General features: G+C 45.3%; 1 long non-coding RNA gene across 1 annotated transcript; it reads left to right on the forward strand.

Moving 5' to 3' along the window:
- Window positions 1-7,115: 7,115 nt before the first annotated feature.
- On the forward strand, window positions 7,116-11,298 carry LOC117676267 (uncharacterized). The gene is made up of 2 exons (XR_015730317.1): window positions 7,116-7,225; window positions 10,027-11,298. It is a non-coding gene; the product is annotated as an uncharacterized LOC117676267 (long non-coding RNA).
- The last annotated feature ends 281 nt before the right edge of the window (window positions 11,299-11,579 follow it).

Consider the following 11,579-nt stretch of genomic DNA (forward strand, 5'->3'; position numbering starts at 1 on the left):
GAAATTTTGATTCCTTTCTGAGTTTGGAAAGCAGCGGTTTTCAACATTTCTTTTGGTGGTTGGGCAAACGAAAGAGAAGAAGATGGGTTCTTCTCGTTTTTGCATAGGGATGAAGCTGGACATATATTTTAGGACATTAGATGGCCACTGAATCTGTCCTAGTCTGCTCCTCTCCCTTCAAAGCAAAACTCGATGTCTCCAAACCCATCTCCTTTCTTTGATCTGGCCCCAAAACTGGTCCCAGCTTATTACTCTAAAGTCAGGTGGGACTTTTGATCCTGTAAAATTTCTGTTTCTTGCTTTAGGGTAATTTTCACAGGTGCTGGCTTACTTAGTTAGTTACTTACTAAGTTACTTACTAAGTTACTTACTTAGAAGTCCTACCACTTTCCTTCCGGAGACCCTGGGATCCTTTACAGGATCTGAAAACCACAGTACAAAATGTTTTGTTATCTTTCTTTGTGGTTTGTTTGTTTTCCTCAGTTTTATGATCAAAACCAAAAATTGACACAATCTCCCTTTTTTAAAAAAAGTAATATCAACAGGAGTGGGGAGCCTGTAGCTCTCCAGATGTTCTTCAACTATCATGGGAGCTTCCTGGTGGAATTTCTATGACAAAAACACTTGGAGAGGAATAGGTTCCCCATCAACAAGCTAAAGGAAGATGAGACAGGACTGAAAAGTGACACTTGGTCAAAGATGCAATGAGTAGAGCCTGGGTTTCAGAGGTACTTAGCATCAGATGGAATATTTTGTTGAACATGAGCAATCCAAGACCTTTGAAAGCCAGGTCCAATCAACATAAGTGATGTTATTTGACCTTGAAAGTTGCATTGGGTCTTCTTGTTTTGTTTTGTTTTCTTTTCTTGTTGCATCCTGTTGAGATTCCAAAGCACCATCTCAGAAGCTGCTGCTGTATCTTAAGGTTCTTCGTGAAGGGCAACCATAGAAAAACAAAACCAGGAGACCAATAATCAGTCTTGGAGTTGTATAGCAAGAAGAGACATGGCAGGAACCCTGGAAAGGAGACGATAGCTGGAGCCAGGAGATCAACAAATGGGGTTGTAGCAAGGATCACAATATATGAAAGGGCAGCATCTGGATCTAGAATCTGGAGGTCCCCACTTGTTCATGGAGGGAGGAGACCAACTGAAAGGAGGACAAGAGGAACTAGATCCCCAGATTCCCCTGGAGGGAGGAGGACATCTTAGACTTCTGCATCGGGGTTTACAGATAGGGCTGTAGCCGGGATTGCAAGAACCACATCTGGACCAAGGAGAGGAGGGTCTGGCATCTTGAGATCCTCGCCTGGACATGGATGGAGAACTCCAAGGGCAGCAAGGAGCAAAGGGACTACAAGAACTACTACGTCTGTACCATGGAGGAGAGCAAGGAGAGCAGGGATTAAGAGAGCCATGTCTGGACCAGGGAGGACAGCAGCTGGAGGTGGGATTTTTAGGTCCCCACCTGTTCATGAAGGGAGGAGACCAGCTTCCACTTCTGGACAACGGAGGACAGCAGCAGCGAGATCCCCAGCTGCTCATGGAGGGAGAAGGAGATCTTTGACTGCTAGATCGAGGCCTACAGATGGGGCTATAACCAGGGTTACAGGAACCACATGGGGCCCAAGGAGGAGAGCGGGAGCTGCGGTCTTGGGATCCCTGTCTGGACCTGGATGGAAAACTCCAATGGCAGGAAGGACAGGAGGGATTACAAGGGTCATATCTGGATGAAGGAGGAAAATATCTGCAGGAGGAGCTGGCATCTTGAGATCCTTGTCTGGACATGGGTGAAGGACCCCAACGGCAGCAAGGAGCGCAGGGATCACAAGGGCCACATCTGGGTGAAGGAGGAAAATATCTGCAGGAGCTGCGGTCTTGGGATCTCTGTCTGGACCTGTCTGGAGAACCCCAACGGCAGCAAGGAGCGCAGGGATTACAAGGGTCATATCTGGATGAAGGAGGAAAATATCTGCAGGAGGAGCTGGAATCTTGAGATCCTCGTCTGGACATGGGTGAAGGACCCCAACGGCAGCAAGGAGCGCGGGGATCACAAGGGCCACATCTGGATGAAGGAGGAAAATATCTGCAGGAGCTGCGGTCTTGGGATCTCTGTCTGGACCTGTCTGGAGAACCCCAACGGCAGCAAGGAGCGCAGGGATCACAAGGGCCACATCTGGGTGAAGGAGGAAAATATCTGCAGGAGCTGCGGTCTTGGGATCTCTGTCTGGACCTGTCTGGAGAACCCCAACGGCAGCAAGGAGCGCAGGGATCACAAGGGCCACATCTGGGTGAAGGAGGAAAATATCTGCAGGAGGAGCTGGAATCTTGAGATCCCCGTCTGGACCTGGATGGAGAACCCCAATGGCAGCAAGGAGCACAGGGATCACAAGGGCCACATCTGGACCAAGGAGGACAATAGCTGGATCTAGAATGTTGAGGTCCCCAGCTGCGTGTGGAGGGAGGACAAGATCTTGACCGACCAGGCCGGGACCTACCGAGGGGGCTGTAACAGGGATTACAGGGATCTGGGCAGGAAGGAGCCCAACAGGGAGGCCAACATCTGGGTCGTGACCCACTGCTGGCACTTATGCGAGGACCACAGCGGTCAGTGCTACAGCTGTAGGAAGGAGAATAACATCTGGATTCATTATCTAAGGCGAAGCTCATGAGATTATCATCATAGAAATATTCAGAGGGGAAATTGTAGTCAGTTTCATAGTTGATGTCCCAGCTGTCTAGGTCCAAGTATTGCTGAGGTGTGTAGAAGATCATCTCAAGAGGATCAAGGTAGGTCTGAAAAGAAGGACACTGAATGAGGGGAAGCCCAGAGTCAAAAAATCACCATAAGCTTACTCAGAGGTGGATATGCCATTAAGAGTACAGCTCTCCAGAGAAATCAAAGAAGACTTACCTGGACCATAGACAACAGACAGTATGAAGGAATCTCTGGAACCTCTCCGGATTTCACTGACCTTTTATAGAATTCCTGGATGCTGGCAGGGAGCCTGGACAACTCATAAGTCGGAAGCCCAACATTACCACTGATTTATTTCAAGGAGCTTTAATTCCCTTGGTACCTTCAAAAAGTAATTTTGGGCTCATCTGAAAAACACCACACCCTCGCGCTGTCTAATTGTTGGGAATTAAGAGTGGCAGCTGGTCTGAGGGTTCTCATGTGAGCCTTATGCGGTGGTGGATGAGGGGAACGAAGGGTTGACTCAAAGCCATAGGATGACCTACAGAACGACAAGATGCTATTGATGGTAGGAAACGCATACCTAGAGATACCACTGCAATCCACGTGTGTTCACCCAGAAGTTTGCAATGGTCTCCTAAGAAGACTCTGGAGAGATTTGGGACAGAGTGATCTCATTCCTACTCCACAGGGTAGAAGAGGTCTCCATAACATCTTCCAAGGCAAAGATGGGATATAAATATAAAGAAATAATAATACATATAACATCCAAAGACGTTTTATACCAGGTTAGATTTTGCCTTGAGTTCACCTGTCTCAGAATTCTCCCCACTACCTTCAATGCTCCCACCAACCTCAAGGACAGCAGATCATCTCCATCTCTTCCTAGAACCCTTTTATAAACACAACGTTTGGACCATAGTTGAAACATGAATAACATCATATAAATAATGTTGGGTGAGACTCTTCTTCAACTCAAGCATCCATACAACATCTAACTGGACCTCATGGAAAGTCCACCAGCTTGATCAGATGACTCTTGGCTCAGTCCCCAAACATCTCATCTCCCAAGAGGCGTGTTGAGGTGCATTGCAGAAGAAGAAGAAACGGATGGAAACTAACCATGGAGAGAAGCAACCTAGAACTAAGGAGAAATTTCCTGACAGTGAGAACAATTAAGTTGTTAAATGGGCCATTTTTGGCCTCTGGAGGATCTCCGGGGAAGTGGGGAAGGCTGTTTTCGCCCTCCCCAGACTCCTAGAGAGGCCCTGGAGCCAGGTGAGAAAGAAAAACAGGCCTATCGGTCCATCGCATGCCAGGAGTGGAGGGAGGGGAGTTGTATGCGCATGCGGGGGGGGCAGGGCACATAGAATTATGGGGGCGGGGACGGGTACACTGGTATAGGTTCTCCTGCTTGAGTAGAGGGTTGGACTAGAAGACCTCTAAGGACCCTTCCAACTCTGTTATTCGCTGGACACGGATCCTGCTAACAACTGCTGAACATTTGATCTTCTGACATTTTCTGGGCACGTTCAGAGCGATGTCATCCAAACTTGTGGTCTTGACAATGTTGGATTGTGATCAGCCTGAAGAAAAGTTGTTTTCTTGGCTTTGGACTTCCTCCTTCCTCTCTAAGGAGCCTCATTTCTACATCAGCGTAGAGCAAAACGAAGGTTGCACCAAAGGAAGAATTTTGCAATGTGCAAAAAAATGGTCCATTTTCCCAACTTGCCCATTCCTTACGAACAATTTTCCTGATGTAATCAAGTTCAGCATTTATTATTATTATTATTATTATTATTATTATTATTATTATTATTACTACTACTACTACTATTACTACTACTACTATGAAGGTCGTTTTTCTTTCTCCATTCACTTTCCTCCCCCGATGACATTTTGCAACTGGATCACTGCCTTTCCCGCTTTTGAAAGAGCAGAAATATTGTAGCTTAGTTGCATTTAATTAAGCAATTAGTTTACTCATTAAAACTGAACCAGCCTGATTCCTACCCAAATCTCAGAACTTGGGCGGAGGGCCTCTTCTGCTTTATTTTTATTTATCTTTATTATATCTTTATTTGCTAATTTGTTAGACAAAAGGCTCTGATTTGCCTGCCAGTGGAAGTTTATATTTTATATCGTAAGCTTATGATTATAACAATCCATCTATTTATAGTCACAGAACCTAACTCTCCCCATTATAATTTTCTGGAGCGGAAAATAGGTCACATTCTCTCCTAAATATTACCCATCTCCCGTCTTCAGAAAATATGTCGGCCAGGTGTCCTGCGCATGGTGGATTTTGCAGTTTTTCAAAAACCGAAACTGGGTACCCATTTCCTGACTTTTCTTTCACTACGCAAAGTCCCTTTTTGGCAGTGGTGAAATCTGAACTGGTTTGCTGCCAGTTCGCTGGCCGGGTACGCGCAGTGCACACCTAAAAGAAGATTTGGGAAGGTTAGTAGAAGAACGAGGGGGGGAACAGCTGTGCCGCATGATTTAACTTCTCTGGGATGCAGGATTTCCCACTTTCTAGCAAAATCAAACTATGTGGCACAGCTGATCATCAGAAATACCGGTTCAGAGAAACTGGTAGCTTTTTAAAACTACCGGTTTTTTTTTTTTTACTACCGGTTTGCCTGAACCGGTAGTTTTTATCACTACCGCTTCGCCTGAACCGGTGCGAACCGGTAGCATTTCACCCCTGCTTTCTGGTGTCCATTGACTTATTTGGATCACCCAAAAACATCTCAAGATGTTTTGCCACGGATGTTCCTCTTGGGAAAAACAGGAGCTTCTGTTCCTTCTGCCTGTATCTGTTTTTTTGGTTGTTGTTGTTTAGGCAAAGCACAACCCATGCCATAAAAAAAGATATATGCAAAGAATAAGCCATTCTTTAATTAACCAACACCCCGGGGGGGGGGTTTCCCAGGCCTAAAAGCAAGACCTACAATGCTGTGATAAACCCAGATTTAATTACAGTTTGTAACACCTTCTGCTTTGTTGGAAAAAGACAGGTGACATCTCTTTCTAAAGAGAAGGGCCAAGTGGTTGGCTTCTTCTTTGAAGGACATCAAGGGTTTGATTCTCAATTTATTTACTTATTTTTATCCAGGCGGGGTGTTGACTAATTGCCATTTCTCAAAGGCATGCCTTTGACTTAATCATGCTCTGTAAGTGATCACAGCTCTGGCCCCAAAGACTGTATTATTTCTTTAATCATTGGGTTGTTGGTTTGGAACATTCCTGTTGGATTACGCTGTAGACAAATACGTCTTGTCCAAATCATGCATGGATCAGGTTTACAAGAGTGTCAGGCCTTCCTGATGGTTTTCTGAAGAATATAGAATAGAATAGAATTTTATTGGCCAAGTGTGATTGGACACACAAGGAATTGGACTTGCAATCAGAAGGAAAGTTGGAGAAGAAATACACCGGGTCCCTCAGGATTCTTCCGTGTTGGGCAAGGCTACACATTACACTGAAAGTCGGACTAAATCCACGATATCAAATAGTTCTCAATTCCCACTTTTCATTTCACGATAGATGGTAGAATATTGCGTGCAACCCAAGGGCTGCTCAGCCTTCAGTCCCATCCTCTGCCTCAGTTTTCTCATTTGCTCAAAGTGCGTCTGCTGGGATCCCAAAATATGTTACCTTGGATAGAATAATGCAAACCAAAGAGTGAATGCCATGTGAAAAGTGGGTCCAATGTGGAGTTTGAAATCCGTATTCTTGAAATCAAATTTTTGAAGACGGATGGAAGGAAGGAAGGAAGGAAGGAAGGAAGGAAGGGGGGAGGGAGGGAGGGAAAGGGAGGGAAGGGAGGGAGGGAGGGAGGGAAGGAAGGAAGGGAAAGGGAAGGGAGGGAGGGAAGGAAGGAATGGAAAGGGAGGGGAGGGAGGGAGGGAGAGAAGAAAGGAAGGGAAAGGGAAGGAAGGAAGGGGGAGGGAGGGAGGGAAAGGGAAGGAAGGAAGGGAAAGGGAAGGAAGGAAAGAAGGAAGGGAAAGGAAAGGAAAGGAAAGGGAGGGAGGGAGAAAGGAAGGAGAAGGGAGAAGGGAGAAGGGAGAAGGATTGAGAATCTCTTCAAACATTGAGAATCTCTTCAATGTTCACCCTGTGAAGAAAACATGTTCTGTCCCTAGGATCATATCATGGCTGCAGTCTCTAAACTATGCAGATCCAGGGCATCAATTAATATAATAAAAAGCTGCTTGCACATCACCTTTTCTCCCCCGACTTTAAAATTAGAAGGGTGTAAGGAAGCCCAATATACCTGAGCTAAAAGTTGAAAATTACACGGAAGAGGAAAACGATATACAGGCTGCCGACTAGCAACCCGCTATCAAAGTAATTAAACTTGCTTGTAGCAGGAGGGCAACATCTGGAGTTGGCATATAATTAGGTTCTCCCCTTTAAAGTTTGAAGTCTTCTGGCTACGGGTGAAGGTGTATATATACAGAGAAAAAGGGAAGTCTTGCTTTGAACCCTCTTTCAAATTTGGCCTCTTTATCCAGATCTCTAGGTAGGTACAACGTGTCTCGTTGGGTTTTGGCAAAAATGACTCATTGGGGGAGACTTTCAGCTGACAGTGGGGGTGCAGCAGACCTTAAAACGTTTTTTTTAAAGGGGGGTGGGTGGGTGGAAGAATCTGTGAATTTCAGCCTCTTGTTTGTAGGAAAGTGTTCAGCAGGAGAATAGCTATTTGTCTTCGACTTTAAGTCCTGTGTTTTAAATGGCATGTATGAGAGAGAGAGATGATGAGATAGATAGATAGATGGAGGGAGGGAGGGAGGGAGGGTGGGAGGGAGGGAGGGATGATAGACAAACAGACAGACAGACAGACAGACAGACAGACAGATAGATAGATAGATAGAAAGATGGAAAAAGAAAGAAAGAGAAAGAAAGAGAAAGAAAGAAAAAGAAACTGACCTAAACGTTTCCTCTTTTTAAATGGGAATTTTAAATTTGGTTTTAAATTGGGGTTTTAAAATGGTTCAGCCAAATTTATTTAAATTTATTTGTTTTATCTCTATTTTAAATTTTGTATTTATATGTTTTATTTTATGGCTGTTCACCGCCCTGAGTCCTTCGGGAGTAGGGCGGTATACAAATTTAATAAAATGAAATGAAAATGAAATGAAAGAAGGAAGAAGGAAGGAAGGAAGAAGGAGGGAGGGAGGGAAGGAAGGAAGGAAGGAGGGAGGGAAAAAGGAAGGGAGGAAGGAAGAGGAAGGGAAGGAAGAGTGAAGGAAGAAAGGAAGAGGGAGGGAGGAAAGAAGGAAGGAAGGAAGAAGAGGGAGGGGAAGAAGGAAGGAAGGAAGAGGGAGGGAAGCAGGAAGGAAGGAAGAAGTGGGAGGGAGGGAGGGAAGAAGGAGGGAAGAAGGAGGGAGGGAAGGAAGGAAGGCTTTTTTTTTGTTGCTAATGAAATCTATTGACAATAATTTGCTTTCTCAACAACTTAAATGTTTTTTAAAATCCACATCCTTTCCAAAGAGACATGTTTTAACTGCAAACGGCATGGCTCATTTCAGAAAAGCTTTAAGCTTTGTCCACCCAGTTCACATCTTAATAATAATTGGGAAGTGAGATCCTTCAAACCGTCCGCTTCCCGTTTCTTATATTGCTCCAGATCTAGGATGTTTTAACTTTTAACTTCGTCCTCCTCAGATAACAGATGAATAGCCTGGAAATAACAAGACACGGGTATAATGAGGCAGCCCTTTAGAGATTGAGATAGGCAGAACTCGTGATACACAGATAGGTAGATAAAAGACAAACTCGCGGGATCTGAAAAGCAATTTCCAGAGTTTGCTTACTCGGTCCATCCTTGCGACTAAATAGTGCTTCGATTTTTTTTTTTTTTTAAACCATCCCAGAAAAAAACAACAAAGGCTTCCACATCAGATTGTAAAACTCAGCGTTCCCGGAACAAATCCTAGAGTGTCCCACAAGGCAACTGGAATTCAGCCAACTTCCTTCTAATATCGAATTTGAGGCGCAGCATTCACCGTGTTGTAGATGGTTGGGAACACAACGGAGGGTGTGTCGTGGTCCAGGAGGAACAGTATTAAGCCAGGAGATTGCAAAAGTCCCCCTGTCATGCCCCCATTGGAGTCTGACTCTGAGATGGAAGACGAAGAGCTGACAGAGAGCGAGAGAGTGGCTCCATTGGCTGTAGAGGAAAACTGGGGAAGGGCAAAGTCAGGCTGGGCAGAGCAGGGGAGAGGTAGAACAAGGGAGAGGGGGTTCAAATGAAGACCAAGGCCCACCCCCTCCTCATCCTAGGGCACGCAGGGAAGAATGGAAAAGAGTGCACTGTGGGTTGCATGGCTTATGAGGGAGGAAAGGACCCCGATTCCCTTCACAAGGCACACCTGGGGATGGAGTTTAAAGGAGAGGCAAATAGGAGGGGCAGTTGTCAGGGACAAACGCTGAGTTCATCTCGTGTTAACTGCTTTATCTGAGTTCCCGGCATCCTCCCAACTGGTTTGATTTACTGCCGTGCTACTTCACTTCTGGAACTCCTTATCTTGCTTGCCCTGCCGGATTAATTACCTTATCTTGCCTTGTTGGATTTATAGTTGGAAGTTTTCTGCTTATAACGCTTGGACTGGAGTATTTTCAGCCAAAGGCTGTTACAGGTTTGTGGGAGAGTTTTTCTCCAGACCGGAGAGTAAAAGGGACATTGTAGGCAAAGTTGGAGCTAATAAAGGGACTCATACTTATTCTCTGGCTGTGTGCCACGTCCCGGATCATCACACCCCCTTAATAAGACGGTTACTGCTATCATTAAAATCAGCGGTGGGATTTGTATTGCCAGGAAGAAGAAGAGAGGGGTGGTGGTGATTGAGAGGGGGAGGAAAAGAGACGCAGGAAGGAAAATTGAGGAAGGGTCCATCACGACATGCTTGATACGCTGCATTTTGGCCCTCAGTGCTTGGCCTCAAAACCTGGTTTCCATAAGTGGACCTACAATAAAGCTCACCTCATCGATGATCTGAGGGTGATTAGGAGAACCAAACTGTCTTGTATCACCAAGACCTGACGTATAGTTGGTAGAGACCACCAAATGTGAGGATGGGCTGTAGACATCAGTGTTCTTGAACCTGGGGACCATTTTATGGTGGTTTTAGAGTTTTACTGGTTTGACTGTGGTTGTGAGATGCTCAGATGTTGTTTAAGGTGGGCGGCCAGATGAAGCTTTTAAATAAATAAATAAGTAAATAAATAAATAAATAAATAAATAAATAAACAAACATACCACTTGTGGAATGAAAAGGGACCTTCTCTCATCCTCATCTTACCTTGTGTTTTGAATTCCAGATGTCCTTCAGTCCAAATATGATCGGCATTACCATCCTGAGCAGTGATCCTTCTGGTGGCACCAAAGCTCTCTATTGCCCACCAACCATCTACAAGCCAACTGGCTCCAATCCCAGCATCTGCCCACCCTACAGCTCCTTAGCTGGCACTGCGGCCAGGTGCTACATACCACGTAGATACCGTAACTTGTATGGCCTTAGCCCCAATTCCTTTCTTTCTGACCCGTCCACGGCCCGCATCTATAGTTCCTCACCCAGTTATTGGAGAAGTGGCTATCAGCCATGTAATTATGAGTACATCTACAACAGCAATCAAGGATACTTTGATCCATGCACTTATGGGTACCTCTCTAGGGGTGTCCAAAGAAGCTCTGATCCATATGGATTGGCATACCTCTACAGCTATCGTAGAAGATACTGCGATCCATGTGACTATAGCTATTCTCCAACCTATGGTAGAATATGCTATGAGCCATGTGTTTATAACTATCCCTCCAACTATGGCAGAAGCTATTATCCCTCCCGTGGCTATACCTATCGTTGTGGGTACAGCAGCGATCCGTGCGGCTACAGCTCCGCTCCTAGTTCCTATCAGCCACGCTACGCAGACCGCCGACGCTACAGCTGTCGACCTGTTTCTTGTGACCCTTCCAGATTCTCTTCCGAATCGCACTACTCTTCAGGATGTCGGAGACGCAGCTCTGGCTGTTGCAATGATTGTGGCCTTTATTAACTCGCTCTTGCCAGGCCCCCTCCAAGCTAAGCTAAAGGCATGCAGAGTTACTACTATGCAGCTTCCTTTATTGTCTGTAGACAGAATCTTGCCAAACTGAAGTAACTGCAGGCATCAATAGAGATATGCGCTGAAATTCTCTAGGGAGGAGCCACCTTAACACTCTTCCTTCCAACTAAACTGTCGCTGTTTCTTGGTCCTCTGGAATGCACCCGCTCCTTTCCGGGAATCCAGACCACATTCCACCACACTGTAGAAGAAACATCCAGAACATCCAAGATCCACCTTCTCAAACATGCTCACAAAAACTCTCCTCTCTTCAGTGCAATTGAACTGATATGGGTGGGTTATCCAAGAGATTTTTGGAGACCACAAAGGACCGGTTTTCACAAATTTATACCAACTTTTGCTAGCTCCATTCTACATGCCATTGTCCTTCATTCCGTAACTCATCTTGCCTAGAGAAATCTGCACTTTGCGTTGGGTGTTGTCACATTCTTTATTTTCACGCCAAATAAAGCTTGTTCTAAATTGCTGATAGTTGTTTGCGTTCTCTCTTAAATCCTTTCAAGTTGACTGGTGGCAGGAGAAATATTTATTTACAAATTGCAAATAAATAAATAAAACTTGGAGCCCTCTCATATAAGTGTGGGAAGGGGATATGACCAAGGGTGAAATCCAGCAGGTTCTGACAGGTTCTGGAGAACCGGTAGCGGAAATTTTGAGTAGTTCGGAGAACCGGCAAATACCACCTCTGGCTGGACCCAGAGTGGGGAGGGAATGGGGATTTTGAAGTATCCTTCCCCTGCCACGCCAACCAA

This window comes from Pantherophis guttatus, chromosome 18 (assembly GCF_059756535.1).
Source record: "Pantherophis guttatus breed Tessera chromosome 18, ASM5975653v1, whole genome shotgun sequence".
Taxonomy (NCBI): Eukaryota; Metazoa; Chordata; class Lepidosauria; order Squamata; family Colubridae; genus Pantherophis; species Pantherophis guttatus.